Source organism: Staurois parvus, unplaced genomic scaffold (genome assembly GCF_062004578.1).
Source record: "Staurois parvus isolate SC_StPar_1 unplaced genomic scaffold, SC_StPar_1.0 ptg001483l, whole genome shotgun sequence".
NCBI classification, from domain to species: domain Eukaryota; kingdom Metazoa; phylum Chordata; class Amphibia; order Anura; family Ranidae; genus Staurois; species Staurois parvus.
Genome location: NW_028319279.1, coordinates 138,539 through 154,494, shown reverse-complemented (window position 1 = coordinate 154,494; position 15,956 = coordinate 138,539). Strand labels below are relative to the sequence as shown.

The 15,956-nt window shown below is 41.9% G+C and overlaps 10 non-coding genes and 1 pseudogene across 10 annotated transcripts; 2 read left to right on the top strand and 9 right to left on the bottom strand.

Moving 5' to 3' along the window:
* Positions 1-138: 138 nt before the first annotated feature.
* LOC149435661 (signal recognition particle RNA) lies at positions 139-439 on the bottom strand. The gene has a single exon (XR_016308411.1).
* Positions 440-1,198: 759 nt separating this feature from the next.
* On the top strand, positions 1,199-1,499 carry LOC149435660 (signal recognition particle RNA). Its single transcript, XR_016308413.1, has one exon.
* Positions 1,500-2,191: 692 nt separating this feature from the next.
* LOC149435659 (signal recognition particle RNA) lies at positions 2,192-2,482 on the bottom strand. The gene has a single exon (XR_016308448.1).
* A 1,970-nt stretch (positions 2,483-4,452) lies between these two features.
* Positions 4,453-4,748, bottom strand: LOC149435658 (signal recognition particle RNA). Its single transcript, XR_016308439.1, has one exon.
* Positions 4,749-5,901: 1,153 nt separating this feature from the next.
* On the bottom strand, positions 5,902-6,202 carry LOC149435657 (signal recognition particle RNA). The gene has a single exon (XR_016308418.1).
* Positions 6,203-7,583: 1,381 nt separating this feature from the next.
* LOC149435656 (signal recognition particle RNA) lies at positions 7,584-7,884 on the bottom strand. The gene has a single exon (XR_016308417.1).
* Positions 7,885-9,419: 1,535 nt separating this feature from the next.
* LOC149435655 (signal recognition particle RNA) lies at positions 9,420-9,675 on the bottom strand (annotated as a pseudogene).
* A 1,754-nt stretch (positions 9,676-11,429) lies between these two features.
* Positions 11,430-11,720, bottom strand: LOC149435654 (signal recognition particle RNA). Its single transcript, XR_016308436.1, has one exon.
* A 1,121-nt stretch (positions 11,721-12,841) lies between these two features.
* On the bottom strand, positions 12,842-13,142 carry LOC149435653 (signal recognition particle RNA). The gene has a single exon (XR_016308379.1).
* A 759-nt stretch (positions 13,143-13,901) lies between these two features.
* On the top strand, positions 13,902-14,202 carry LOC149435652 (signal recognition particle RNA). Its single transcript, XR_016308434.1, has one exon.
* A 693-nt stretch (positions 14,203-14,895) lies between these two features.
* Positions 14,896-15,196, bottom strand: LOC149435651 (signal recognition particle RNA). Its single transcript, XR_016308412.1, has one exon.
* Between the last annotated feature and the right edge of the window lie 760 nt (positions 15,197-15,956).

Below are 15,956 nucleotides of genomic sequence, written 5' to 3'. Positions count from 1 at the left end.
CACAAAACATCTCACCAATGCTTTGGCACTCTGATTGGTACTAGTTAGATGCATTTAAATGGTGACCTAATGTTATAGAAATCTTCAATATATCATATTTACTGTATATTAAAAAAAAGATTCATTAAAGGTGTAAATAAAAGACTGTGTCCTGCTGTATCATCCAGGCTGCTCTACACTGGCTATTCACAGGTGCAATCCCACTACTGATCGGCACGGGGGTTTTGACCTGCTCCATTTCTGACCTGGGCCGGTTCACCCCTCCTTAGAACAACCTGGTAGCCCCAGGCTCCCCTAGAGCCACCATATTGATACCAACCTTAGTGTGGACACCCACTCAACATAGCACAGAGTAGACCAGAACTCCTGGACTCAAGCAATCCAACAGCCTCAGCCTCCCAAGTAGCTGGGATTACAGACGCACGCCACTGCGCCCAGCAAAGAAAACTGCTTACAAAGACATACTAAAACGTCAATACCAAATGATGACAAAACTCTCCCATCTAGAGTCAATATTGCTAATTGCAATTGTTTTATTAACATTACAATAAACATATTCTCAAAGTACAGCATGAATGGAAAACTGAGGTGATTGTAGCCGTATTAGTGCAATTGCGACAAAAACAATTGAGTACTGTCCGTGATACTTTTTTTATTTGCAGTAAACGTACAATTTTGAGGACGAAAGCAGTACTGCAGAAACCTAGCCTTAGGAAATATGGAGCTTACCATTCCTAGCTTCTGTTCTGCAAATGCTGGTTCAGAAATGTCTATCAGGGAGGACAGTTTGTAGAATGATAAAGAAGTGCTAGACTATATGGCAGAAAATAGTTATGTCTTAATTTTTTGAAGGGTGTGGACTAAAACAGGGGGTTACAGTAAAAAACAAAAAAATTAAGCATTGAAGAAGAATAACAAGTTGTGCGGTGCAATTATCGTATAAGGGCAGACGCCAAAAAACAGTACCAGGATGCAAAAGAAATGATACTTTGTATGCTTTGTCCATGCACACATTAATATATATTGTGCGACTGCAATCAACTACACCCCACCCCCACCACCACCTTCCCCACCCTATTGCACCTTAATGTGTTGATAGAATTCCCAGATTGCAATTAGCAATATTGACTCTAGATGGCAGAGATTTGTCATCATTTGGTATTGAAGTTTTAGTATCTCTTTGTAAACTGTTTCCATCGCCGGGCGCAGTGGCACGCGTCTGTAATCCCAGTTACTTGGGAGGCTGAGGCTGTTGGATTGCTTGAGTCCAGGAGTTCTGGTCTACTCTGTGCTATGTTGAGTGGGTGTCCACACTAAGGTTGGTATCAATATGGTGGCTCTAGGGGAACCTGGGGCTACCAGGTTGTCCTAAGGAGGGGTGATCCGGCCCAGGTCAGAAATGGAGCAGGTCAAAACCCCTGTGCCAATCAGTAGTGGGATTGCACCTGTGAATAGCCAGTGTAGAGCAGCCTGGATGATACAGTGGGACACAGTCTTTCTTATTTTACACCTTTAATGTATCTTTTTTTAATATACAGTAAATATGATATATTGAAGATTTCTGTAACATTAGATCATCTTTTAGTTGCATTGAAAAAAAATCACAAAATAAAACTGACCCCATATTACATAGTAATGCATGAAGCAACAGCGATCCGAGAATTCATCCCAGAATTCTTGAGATGTAGCCAGTGTAGTGCAGCCTGGACAATACAGTGAGACACAGACTTTTTCACCTACACAGCTTTACAAGCGCTGGGACTGAAACTGACCACTTGGACTATTTATTTATTGATTTGTTTGGTTATTCTTTGTAATATTTTACATTGGTGACTTTTACAATTGATTGCAGCATTGATAATATGTGATAACTAATGAAGGAGTCCTGCATTGTTCTGAAACTTAGCGTTTTTACCACTGACACGGAGAAGGGGGCACACGGAGACACCTAGGTGGCCTGCATGTAGAGAATCCACACGCAGGCACAGTGGGGCGGCAGACTCCTCAGTGCCCGGCTGAGAAGAGATGTGATCCTTGGCGCAGGAGGCAGCTCCCTGGCGCCCAGCACACCACTTTTTGTGGGCTACATGCAGGTACATGCAAAGGGAAAGGGGGGGGGGAGCGAGGGAGGGGGGACCATGACATATATTTACTGTATATTAAAAAAGATACATTAAAGGTGTAAGAAAAAATAAGGCTGTGTCCCACTGTATCATCCAGGCTGCTCTACACTGGCTATTCACAGGTGTAATCCTACTACTGATCGGCATGGGGGTTTTGACCTGCTCCATTTCTGACCTGGGCCGGTTCACCCCTCCTTAGGACAACCTGGTAGCCCCAGGGTCCCCTAGAGCCACCATATTGATACCAACCTTAGTGTGGACACCCACTCAACATAGCACAGAACTCCTGGACTCAAGCAATCCAACAGCCTCAGCCTCCCAAGTAGCTGGGATTACAGACGCACGCCACAACACCCAGTGATGGAAGAGGTTTACAAAGAGATACTAAAACTTCAATACCAAATGATTACAAAACTCTGCCATCTAGAGTCAATATTGCTAATTGCAATTGCTTTATTAACATTACAATAAACATATTGCCAAAGTACAGCATGAATGGAAAACTGGGAATTCTATCAACACATTAAGGTGCGATAGGGTGGGGAAGGTGGTGGTGGGGGTGGGGTGTAGTTGATTGCAGTTGCACAGTATATATTAATGTGTGCATGGACAAAGCATACACAGTATCATTTCTTTTGCATCCTGGTACTGTTTTTTGGAGTATATTTTATTTGATAATTGCACTGCACAACTTGTTATGCTTCTTCAATGTCTACTTTTTACTTCATTCTACAAACTGTCCTCCCTGATAGACATCTCTGAACCAGCATTTGCAGAACAGAAGCTAGGAATGGTAACCTCCATATTTTATTAGTTATATGTAGGTGTCTTGCAATTTTCTTCCAGGAATTTCCTATCAATGAAAAGAACTGAGTTTTCATCTGGGCTGGTTCACCCCTTCTTAGAACAACCTGGTAGCCCCAGGCTCCCAAGAACTCCTGGACTCAAGCAATCTGATAGTCTTTGCCAGCAAAGGAGCTGGGATTACAGACGCACGCTACTGCACCCTGCGAAGGGCATTGCTTGCCCTGAGATACTAGCAGCTCAAAGCCAAATAATGGCTCAACTCTGTCATCTAATATCATTATTGCTAATAGCACATTCTTCATTCATGACCCTGTAATCTATTTTTCAATAAATCATTTCTTTCTCTGTTCTCCTATCTCCTTGTAACAGCCTTCATAAGCTCCCAGGCCTCTCATTTCTCTCCTCACTTTTGTTTGTTTGTAACATGTTACTTGTGGTCACTGCTCTATTCACACTACAAATCCCATAGTCCATCTGGGGTGAGGACAAGAGACAGTGGCTGCAATCCTACATACAGTGGGACCATGGAGAAAGAACGTAGCCACCTTCTAAGAGGAAGTGAAATCACAGCAGCAAGAAAAAGGAATTTGGAAGAGACTGAGAGCAACACAATCAAAGAATATATCGCCAGCACACCATGTATCTTTAAAATAATATTCAAGTATTAATTAAAGAGATCACATCACAGTGGTAAAAACACTAAGTTTCAGAATGATGCAGGACCCCTTCATTAGTTATCACAGATTATCAATAGTGCAATCAATTGTACAAGTCACGAATGCAAAATATTACAAACAATACCCAAACAAATCAATAAATAGTCTAAGTGGTCAGTATCAGTCCCAGTGCTTGTAAAGCTGTGAAGGTGAAAAAGTCTGTGTCTCACTGTATTGTCCAGGCTGCACTACACTGGCTACATCTCAAGAACTCTGGGATAAATTCTCGGATCGCTGTTCCATCATGCATTACTATGTAATATGGGGTCTGTTTTATTTTGTGCTTTTTTAAATGCAACTAAAAGATGATCTAATGTTATAGAAATCTTCAATATATCATATTTACTGTATATTAAAAAAAGATACATTAAAGGTGTAAAATAAGAAAGACTGTGTCCCACTGTATCATTCAGGCTGCTCTACACTGGCTATTCACAGGTGCAATCCCACTTACAATTGATTGCAGCATTGATAATCTGTGATAACTAATGAAGGGGTCCTGCATCGTTTTGAAACTTAGCGTTTTTACCACTGACATGGAGAAGGGGGCACACAAAGACACCTAGGCGGCCTGCATGTAGAGAATCCACACGCAGGCAAAGTGAGGCGGCAGACTTCTCAGTGCCCGGCCCAGAAGAGGTGTGATCCTCGGCACAGGAGGCAGCTCCCTGGTGCCCAGCACATTACTTTATGTGGGCTACGTGCAGGTACATGCAATGGGGAAGGGGGGGGGGAAGAGAGGGAGGGGGGACCCTGACATATATTTACTGTATATTAAAAAAGATACATTAAAGGTGTAAGAAAAAACAAGGCTGTGTCCCACTGTATCATCCAGGCTGCTCTACACTGGCTATTCACAGGTGCAATCCCACTACTGATTGGCATGGGGGTTTTGACCTGCTCCATTTCTGATCTGGTTCACCCCTCCTTAGGACAACCTGGTAGCCCCAGGCTCCCCTAGAGCCACCATATTGATACCAACCTTAGTGTGGACACCTCCTCAACATAGCACAGAGTAGACCAGAACTCTTGGACTCAAGCAATCAAACAGCCTCAGCCTCCCAAGTAGCTGGGATTACAGACGCACGCCACCACGCCCGGCGATGGAACCTGTTTACAAAGAGATACTAAAACTTCAATACCAAACGATGACAAAACTCTGCCATCTAGAGTCAACATTGCTTATTGCAATTGCTTTATTAACATTACAATATTTCATATGCAACTGTCTTGCAATTTTCTTCCAGGAATTTCCTATCAATGAAAAGAACTGAGTTTTGACCTGGGCTGGTTCACCCCTCCTTAGAACAACCCGGTAGCCCCAGGCTCCCAAGAACTCCCGGACTCAAGCAATCTGATAGTCTTTGCCAGCAAAGGAGCTGGGATTACAGATGTATGCCACTGCACTCTGCAATGGGCATTGCTTGCCCTGAGATACTAGCAGCTCAAAGCCAAATAATGGCTCAACTCTGTCATCTAATATCATTATTGCTAATAGCACATTCTTCACTCATGACCCTGTAATCTATTTTTCACTAAATCATTTCTTTCTCTGTTCTCCTACCTCTTTGTAACACCCTTCATGAGCTCCCAGGCCTCTCATTTCCCTCCTCACTTCCGTTTGTTTGGAACATGTTACTTGTGGTCACTGCTCTATTCACACTACAAATCCCATAGTCCATCTGGGGTGTGGACAAGAGACAGTGGCTGCAATCCTACATACAGTGGGACCATGGAGAAAGAACGTAGCCACCTTCTAAGAGGAAGTGAAATCACAGAAGCAAGAAAAAGGAATTTGGAGGAGACTGAGAGCAACACAATCAAAGAATATATCGCCAGCACACCATGGATCTTTTAAGTTTCAGAATGATGCAGGACCCCTTCATTAGTTATCACATATTATCAATGCTGCAATCAATTGTAAAAGTCACCAATGCAAAATATTACAAACAATACCCAAACAAATCAATAAATAGTCTAAGTGGTCAGTTTCAGTCCCAGCGGTTGTAAAGCTGTGTAGGTGAAAAAGTCTGTGTCTCACTGTATTGTCCAGGCTGCACTACACTGGCTACATCTCAAGAATTCTGGGATAAATTCTCAGATTACTGTTCCATCATGCATTACTATGTAATATGGGGTCTGTTTTATTTTGTGCTTTTTTAAATGCAACTAAAAGATGATCTAATGTTAAAGAAATCTTCAATATATCATATTTATCGTATATTAAAAAAAGATACATTAAAAGTGTAAAATAAGAATGTCTGTGTCTCACTATATCATCCTGGCTGCTCTACACTGGCTATTCACAGGTGCAATCCCACTACTGATCAGCATGGGGGATTTGACCTGCTCCATTTCTGACCTGGGCCGGTTCACCCCTCCTTAGGACAACCTGGTAGCCCCAGGCTCCCCTAGAGCCACCATATTGATGCCAACCCTAGTGTGGACACCCACTCAACATAGCACAGAGTAGAGCAGAACTCCGGGACTCAAGCAATCCAACAGCCTCAGCCTCCCAAGTAGCTGGGATTACAGATGCACGCCACTGCACCCGGCAATGAAAACAGCTTACAAAGAGATACTAAAACTTCAACACCAAATGATGACAAAACTCTGCCATCTAGAGTCAATATTGATAATTGCAATTGCTTTATTAACATTACAATAAACATATTGCCAAAGTACAGCATGAATGGGAAACTGGGAATTCTATCAACACATTAAGGTGTGATAGGGTGGGGAAGGTGGTGGTGGGGGGTGGGGTGTAGTTGATTGCAGTTGCACAGTATATATTAATGTGTGCATGGACAAAGCATACACAGTATCATTTCTTTTGCATCCTGGTACTGTTTTTTGGCGTCTGCCCTTATACGATAATTGCACCGCACAACTTGTTATGCTTCTTCAATGCCTCCTTCTTTTTTTTTTTTTACTGTAACCCCCTGTTTTAGTCCACACCCTTCAAAAAATTAAGCCATAACTATTTTCTGCCACATAGTCTAACACTTCTTTATCATTCTACAAACTGTCCTCCCTGATAGACATCTCTGAACCAGCATTTGCAGAACAGAAGCTAGGAATGGTAACCTCCATATTTCCTAAGGCTAGGTTCACACCTATGCAGTTGGTGTTTGATCCGTTTCTGCAGTGCTTTTTGCTGTATTTTTTGAGTTTTGGAAACATGGATTTTTTAAGCGTTTTGCGTGTTTTCCTCCAACTTGTTGCTGGGCAGATTAAAACACAAAATGCATCAAAAATGTACTGCATACTTTTCGGCGGCGTCTCCATGGAAATATATAGAACCAAAAACACAACATTTTGCATTGAAAAAAGTCCCTGACCCTTTCCAAAAAATGCACAGGGTGAAAACGTGAAGATATGAACCGGTCCCATAGGAAATCATGTTAAATGGACTGCTGTGTGTTTCTGGAAAATGCAGTGGAAAACGCATAGGTGTGAACCTAAACTAAGCAAAGTTTTCATTTAATTGAAAAACAGTTGTAAGCACAAAGCTACATTCATACAAATATGTAGCAGAGGGTTGTCCAATATTGTGATGGCGGGGGCCACCTATGCACACAAAACATCTCACCAATGCTTTGGCACTCTGATTGGCACTAGTTATGTGCCTTATACTGTCAGCAATTTGTCTGATAAATGCCATTCAGGCACTTCATTAGAGCTGATCATCAGCATAACCGGGGAACTTGGCAGATAAGACCCAGCAATGCTGGAATATTGCCAGAATCATTTACCTCTCATGAATTGTGGGATAAATTCTCGGATCGCTGTTCCATCATGCATTACTATGTAATATGGGGTCTGTTTTATTTTGTGCTTTTTTAAATGCATCTAAAAGATGATCTCATTTTACAGAAATCTTCAATATATCATATTTACTGTATATTAAAAAAGATACATTAAAAGTGTAAGAAAAAAAAAAATGTGTCCCACTTTATCATCCAGGCTGTTCTACACTGACTATTCACAGGTGCAATCCCACTACTGATCGGTATGGGGGTTTTGACCTGCTCCATTTCTGACCTGGGCCGGTTCACTCCTCCTTGGGACAACCTGGTAGCCCCAGGGTCCCCTAGAGCCACCATATTGATACCAACCTTAGTGTGGACACCCACTCAACATAGCACAGAGTAGACCAGAACTCCTGGACTCAAGCAATCCGACAGCCTCAGCCTCCCAAGTAGCTGGGATTACAGACGCACGCCACTGCGCCCAGCGATGGAAACAGTTTACAAAGAGATACTAAAACGTCCAAGCCAAATGATGACAAAACTCTGCCATCTAGAGTCAATATTGCTAATTGCAATTGTTTTATTAACATTATTATTATACAGTATTTATAAAGCGCCAACAGTTCACTCAGCGCTGTACAATACAAAGGGGGACAGAACATGTGACAGTACAGTAACAATACAATGCAATACACGAGGGGTTCGAGGGCCCTGCTCTTTCGAGCTTACAATCTAGGAAATTACAATAAACATATTGCCAAAGTACAGCATGAATGGAAAACTGGGAATTCTATAAACACATTAAGGTGCGATAGGGTGGGGAAGGTGGTGGTGGGGGTGGGGTGTAGTTGATTGCGAATGCACAGTATATATTAATGTGTGCATGGACAAAGCATACACAGTATCATTTCTTTTGCATCCTGGTACTGTTTTTTGGCGTCTGCCTTAATCGATAATTGCACCGCACAACTTGTTGTGCTTCTTCAATGCCTCATTTTTTTTTTTTTTTTTACTGTAACCCCGTTTTAGTCCACACCCTTTAAGAAATTAAGCCATAACTATTTTCTGCCATATAGTCTAGCACTTCTTTATCATTCTACAAACTGTCCTCCCTGATAGACATCTCTGAACCAGCATTTGCAGAACAGAAGCTAGGAATGGTAACCTCCATATTTCCTAAGGCTAGGTTCACACCTATGCAGTTGGCGTTTGATCCGTTTCTGCAGTGTTTCCTTTGTGGTGTGTTTTCGGTTTTTGCACCTGTGTTTTTGATGCATTTTGCGTTTTTCCGCCAACTTGTTGCTGGGCAGATTAAAATGCAAAATGCATAAAAAATGCACTACATGTTCTTCTGCAGAATCTCCATTGAAGTCTATAGAACCAAAAATGCAACATTTTGCATTGAAAAAAGTCTCAGACCATTTACAAAATACGCACCGAGTGAAAACGTGGAGATATGAACCTGTCCCATAGGACATCATGTTAAATGGACTGCTGTGCGTTTCTGTAAAATGCAGTGGAAAACGCATAGGTGTGAACCTAAACTAAGGAAAGTTTTCCTTTAATTGAAAAAACAGTTGTAAGCACAAAACTACATTCATACAAATATGTAGCAGAAGGTTGTCCAATATTGTGATGGCAGGGGCCACCTATGCACAGAAAACATCTCACCAATGCTTTGGCACTCTGATTGGCACTAGTTAGGTGCCTTATACTGTCACCAATTTGTCTGATAAATGTCATTCAGGCACTTCATTAGAGCTGATCATCAGCATAACCGGGGAACTTGGCAGATAAGACCCAGCAATGCTGGAATATTGCCAGAATCGTTTACCTCTCATGAATTCTGGGATAAATTCTCGGATCGCTGTTCCTCATGCATTACTATGTAATATGAGGTCTGTTTTATTTTGTGCTTATTTTAAAATGCATCTAAAAGATGATCTAATGTTATAGAAATCTTCAATATATCATATTTACTGTATATTAAAAAAGATACATTAAAGGTGTAAGAAAAAAACTAGACTGTGTCCCACTGTATCATGCAGGCTGCTCTACACGGGCTAGTCACAGGTGCAATCCCACTACTGAAAAGTATGGGGGTTTTCTGACCTAGGATGGTTCAACCCTTCTCCTAGAACCACCATATTGATAATGAACTTAGTGTGGATACCCGCTCAACATTGCACAGAGAAAATTAGAACTCGTGAACACGAGCAACACCGACAGCCTCATTGCATGTAGCTGAGATTACAGATGCACACCACTACACCTGGCAAGGGTAATGAATTGCTCTGAGATACTAGAAGCTCAAAAGCCAAGTGATGTCTCCGCCCAGCCATCTAGTTTAAATATTGGTAATTGTGAGTGATTCACTAGCATTACAATAAACATGTTACTAAAGTACAGCATGAATGCAAAACTAGGAATATTATTAACACATTAGAAGTGAGGGGTGTAGAGGGGATTCACAGGGAGGTGAAACAAATGTAGCTCTGGATCCCTGATACAATGTCTGGCTAATGTAACTGTCTTGCTATTTTCTTCCAGGGATTTCCTATCAATGAAAAGCACCGGGTTTTGACCTGGGTTGGTTCACCCCTCCTTAGAACAACCAGGTAGCCCCAGGCTCCCCAAAATAGCACAGGAGAGACCAGAACTCCTGGACTCAAACAATCTGAGAGTCTCTGCCACCAAAGGAGCTGGGATTACAGATGCACGCCACTGCACGCTGTGGAAGGTGTTGCTTGCCCTGAGATACTAGCAGCTCAAAGCCAAATAATGTCTCAACTCTGTCATCCTCCTGTACCACTCTCCCCTCCCTCCTAGATTGTAAGCTCCAAGGAGCATCGCCCTCGAACCTCTCGTGTATCGCATTGTATTGTTGCTGTATTGTCTCCCACTATAATGTACAAAGCTGAGCAAACTATTGGCGCTATATAAATACTGTATAATAATAATAATCCAAAGTCATTATTGCTAATAGCACATTCTTCATTAACCACTTGCCCTCCAGAGGATTTACCCCCCTTCCTGACCAGGCCATTTCTTGTGATACAGCACTGTATTACTTTAACTGACAAGCAGTATTTCTGCTATACTGAAGGGGGGAAGCGGTTAATGACCCTGTAATCTATTTTTCAACAAATCATTTCTTTCGCTGTTCTCTGTTATTCTACCTACTTGTAACACCCTTTGTGAGCTCCCAGGCCTCTCATTTCCCTCCACACTTCTGTTTGTTTGGATCATGTTACTTGTGATCACTGCTCTATTGACACCACACATCCCATAGTCCATCCCCAGATGGATTATGGGATTTGTGTTGTGAATAGAGCAGTGACCACAAGTAACATGTTCCAAACAATTGGAAGTGAGGAGGGAAATAAGAGGCCTGGGAGCTGACAACTGGACAAGAGACAGTGGCTGCATTCCTACATACAGTGGGACCATGGAGAAAGAACGTAGCCACCTTCTAGCAGGAAGTGGGATCACAGCAGCAAGAAAAAGGAATTTGGAGATTTGAAGGAGACTGAGAGCAACACAATCAAAGAATATATCGCCAGCACACAATGGATCTTCAAAATAATATTCAAGTATTAAAGAGATCACATCACAGTGGTAAAAATGCTAAGTTTAAGAATAATGCAGGACCACTTCATTAGTTATCACAGATTATCAATGCTGCAATCAATTGTAAAAGTCACCAATGTAAAATATTACAAAGAATAACCAAACAAATCAATAAATAAATAGTCTAAGTGGTCAGTTTCAGTCCCAGCGGTTGTAAAGCTGTGTAGGTGAAAAAGTCTGTGTCTCACTGTATTGTCCAGGCTGCACTACACTGGCTACATCCCAAGAATTCTGGGATAAATTCTCGGATCGCTGTTCCATCATGCATTACTATGTAATATGGGGTCTGTTTTATTTTGTGCTTTTTAAATGCATCTAAAAGATGATCTAATGTTACAGAAATCTTCAATATATCATATTTACTGTATATTAAAAAAAGATACATTAAAGTTGTAAAAAAAAAAAGGCTGTGTCCTACTGTATCATCCAGGCTGCTCTACACTGGCTATTCACAGGTGCAATCCCACTACTGATTGGCATGGGGGTTTTGACCTGCTCCATTTCTGACCTGGGCCGGTTCACCTCTCCTTAGGACAACCTGGCAACCCCAGGCTCCCCTAGAGCCACCATATTGATACCAACCTTAGTGTGGACACCCACTCAACATAGCACAGAACTCCTGGACTCAAGCAATCCGACAGCCTCAGCCTCCCAAGTAGCTGGGATTACAGACGCACGCCACCGCGCCCGGCGATGGAAACAGTTTACAAAGAGATACTAAAACTTCAATACCAAATGATGACAAAACTCTCCCATCTAGAGTCAATATTGCTAATTGCAATTGTTTTATTAACATTACAATAAACATATTGCCAAAGTACAGAATGAATGGGAAACTGGGAATTCTATCAACACATTAAGGTGCGATAGGGTGGGGAAGGTGGTGGTGGGGGGTGGGGTGTAGATGATTGCGGTTGCACAGTATATATTAATGTGTGCATGGACAAGGCATACACAGTATCATTTCTTTTGCATCCTGGTACTGTTTTTTGGCGTCTGCCTTAATCGATAATTGCACCGCACAACTTGTTATGCTTCTTCAATGCCTCCTTCTTTTTTTTTTTTACTGTAACCCCCTGTTTTAGTCCACACCCTTCAAAAAATTAAGCCATAACTATTTTCTGCCACATAGTCTAACACTTCTTTATCATTCTACAAACTGTCCTCCCTGATAGACATCTCTGAACCAGCATTTGCAGAACAGAAGCTAGGAATGGTAACCTCCATATTTCCTAAGGCTAGGTTCACACCTATGCAGTTGGTGTTTGATCTATTTCTACAGTGTTTCTTGTGATGTTTTTTGCATTTTTGCACATGCTTTTTTTATGCGTTTTGAATTTTTTTCCCCCCAACTTGTTGCTGGGCAGATTAAAACGCAAAATACATAACAAATGCACTACATACTTTCTGCAGCATCTCCAATGAAAAAAGTATCAGACCATTTCCAAAATTCGCACCGGGTGAAAATGCGGAGATGTGAACCTGTCCCATAGGAAATCATGTTAAATGGAATGCTGTGTGTTTCTGCAAAACGCATCAGCAAATGCATAGGTGTGAACCTAAACTAAGTAAAGTTTTCCTTTAATTTAAAAACAGTTGTAAGCACAAAGCTACATTCATACAAATATGTAGCAGAGGGTTATCCAATATTGTGATGGCGGGGGCCACCTATGCACACAAAACATCTCACCAATGCTTTGGCACTCTGATTGGTACTAGTTAGATGCATCTAAATGGTGACCTAATGTTATAGAAATCTTCAATATATCATATTTACTGTATATTAAAAAAAAGATTCATTAAAGGTGTAAATAAAAGACTGTGTCCTGCTGTATCATCCAGGCTGCTCTACACTGGCTATTCACAGGTGCAATCCCACTACTGATCGGCATGGGGGTTTTGACCTGCTCCATTTCTGACCTGGGCCGGTTCACCCCTCCTTAGAACAACCTGGTAGCCCCAGGCTCCCCTAGAGCCACCATATTGATACCAACCTTAGTGTGGACACCCGATCAACATAGCACAGAGTAGACCAGAACTCCTGGACTCAAGCAATCCGACAGCCTCAGCCTCCCAAGTAGCTGGGATTACAGACGCACGCCACTGCGCCCGGCGATGGAAACACCTTACAAAGAGATACTAAAACTTCAATACCAAATGATGACAAAACTCTCCCATCTAGAGTCAATATTGCTAATTGCAATTGCTTTATTAACATTACAATAAACATATTGCCAAAGTACAGCATGAATGGAAAACTGAGGTGATTGTAGCCGTATTAGTGCACTTGCGACAAAAACAATTGAGTACTGTCTGTGATACTTTTTTTATTTGCAGTAACGTACAATTTTGAGGATGAAAGCAGTACTGCAGAAACCTAGCCTTAGGAAATATGGAGCTTACCATTCCTAGCTTCTGTTCTGCAAATGCTGGTTCAGAGATGTCTATCAGGGAGGACAGTTTGTAGAATGATAAAGAAGTGCTAGACTATATGGCAGAAAATAGTTATGTCTTAATTTTTTGAAGGGTGTGGACTAAAACAGGGGGTTACAGTAAAAAACAAAAAAATTAAGCATTGAAGAAGAATAACAAGTTGTGCGGTGCAATTATCGTATAAGGGCAGACGCCAAAAAACAGTACCAGGATGCAAAAGAAATTATACTGTGTATGCTTTGTCCATGCACACATTAATATATATTGTGCGACTGCAATCAACTACACCCCACCCCCCACCACCACCTTCCCCACCCTATTGCACCTTAATGTGTTGATAGAATTCCCAGATTGCAATTAGCAATATTGACTCTAGATGGCAGAGATTTGTCATCATTTGGTATTGAAGTTTTAGTATCTCTTTGTAAACTGTTTCCATTGCCGGGTGCAGTGGCGTGCGTCTGTAATCCCAGCTACTTGAGAGGCTGAGGCTGTTGGATTGCTTGAGTCCAGGAGTTCTTGTCTATTCTGTGCTATGTCGAGCGGGTGTCCACACTAAGGTTGGTATCAATATGGTGGCTCTAGGGCAACCTGGGGCTACCCGGTTGTCCTAAGGAGGGGTGAACCAGCCCGGGTCAGAAATGGAGCAGGTGAAAACCCCTGTGCCAATCAGTAGTGGGATTGCACCTGTGAATAGCCAGTGTAGAGCAGCCTGGATGATACAGTGGGACACAGTCTTTCTTATTTTACACCTTTAATGTATCTTTTTTTAATATACAGTAAATATGATATATTGAAGATTTCTGTAACATTAGATCATCTTTTAGTTGCATTGAAAAAAAATCACAAAATAAAACAGACCCCATATTACATAGTAATGCATGAAGCAACAGCAATCTGAGAATTTATCCCAGAATTCTTGAGATGTAGCCAGTGTAGTGCAGCCTGGACAATACAGTGAGACACAGACTTTTTCACCTACACAGCTTTACAAGCGCTGGGACTGAAACTGACCACTTGGACTATTTATTTATTGATTTGTTTGGTTATTCTTTGTAATATTTTACATTGGTGACTTTTATAATTGATTGCAGCATTGATAATCTGTGATAACTAATGAAGGGGTCCTGCATTGTTCTGAAACTTAGTGTTTTTACCACTGACACGGAGAAGGGGGCACACGGAGACACCTAGGTGGCCTGCATGTAGAGAATCCACACGCAGGCACAGTGGGGCGGCAGACTCCTCAGTGCCCAGCCGAGAAGAGGTGTGATCCTTGGCACAGGAGGCAGCTCCCTGGCGCCCAGCACACCACTTTTTGTGGGCTACATGCAGGTACATGCAAAGGGAAAGGGGGGGGGGGAGCGAGGGAGGGGGGACCGTGACATATATTTACTGTATATTAAAAAAGATACATTAAAGGTGTAAGAAAAAATAAGGCTGTGTCCCACTGTATCATCCAGGCTGCTCTACACTGGCTATTCACAGGTGCAATCCCACTACTGATCGGCATGGGGGTTTTGACCTGCTCCATTTCTGACCTGGGCCGGTTCACTCCTCCTTAGGACAACCTGGTAGCCCCAGACTCCCCTAGAGCCACCATATTGATACCAACCTTAGTGTGGACACCCACTCAACATAGCACAGAATAGACCAGAACTCCTGGACTCAAGCAATCCAACAGCCTCAGCCTCCCAAGTAGCTGGGATTACAGACGCACGCCACAACACCCGGCGGTGGAAAAGGTTTACAAAGAGATACTAAAACTTCAATACCAAATGATGACAAAACTCTGCCATCTAGAGTCAATATTGCTAATTGCAATTGTTTTATTAACATTACAATAAACATATTGCCAAAGTACAGCATGAATGGAAAACTGGGAATTCTATCAACACATTAAGGTGCGATAGGGTGGGGAAGGTGGTGGTGGGGGGTGGGGTGTAGTTGATTGCAGTTGCACAGTATATATTAATGTTTGCATTGACAAAGCATACACAGTATCATTTCTTTTGCATCCTGATACTGTCTTTTGGAGTTTTTTTTATTTGATAATTGCACCGCACAACTAGTTATGCTTCTTCAATGTCTACTTTTTACTTTTTTTTTTTTTGTACTGTAAACCCCTTTTATTAGTCCACACGCTTCAAAAAATTAAGCCATAACTATTTTCTGCCACATTGTCTAGCACTTCTTTATCATTCTACAAACTGTCCTCCCTGATAGACATCTCTGAACCAGCATTTGCAGAACAGAAGCTAGGAATGGTAACCTCCATATTTTATTAGTTGTATGTAGGTGTCTTGCAATTTTCTTCCAGGAATTTCCTATCAATGAATAGAACTGAGTTTTCATCTGGGCTGGTTCATCCCTTCTTAGAACAACCCGGTAGCCCCAGGCTCCCAAGAACTCCCAGACTCAAGCAATCTGATAGTCTTTGCCAGCAAAGGAGCTGGGATTACAGACGCACACTACTGCACCCTGCGAAGGGCATT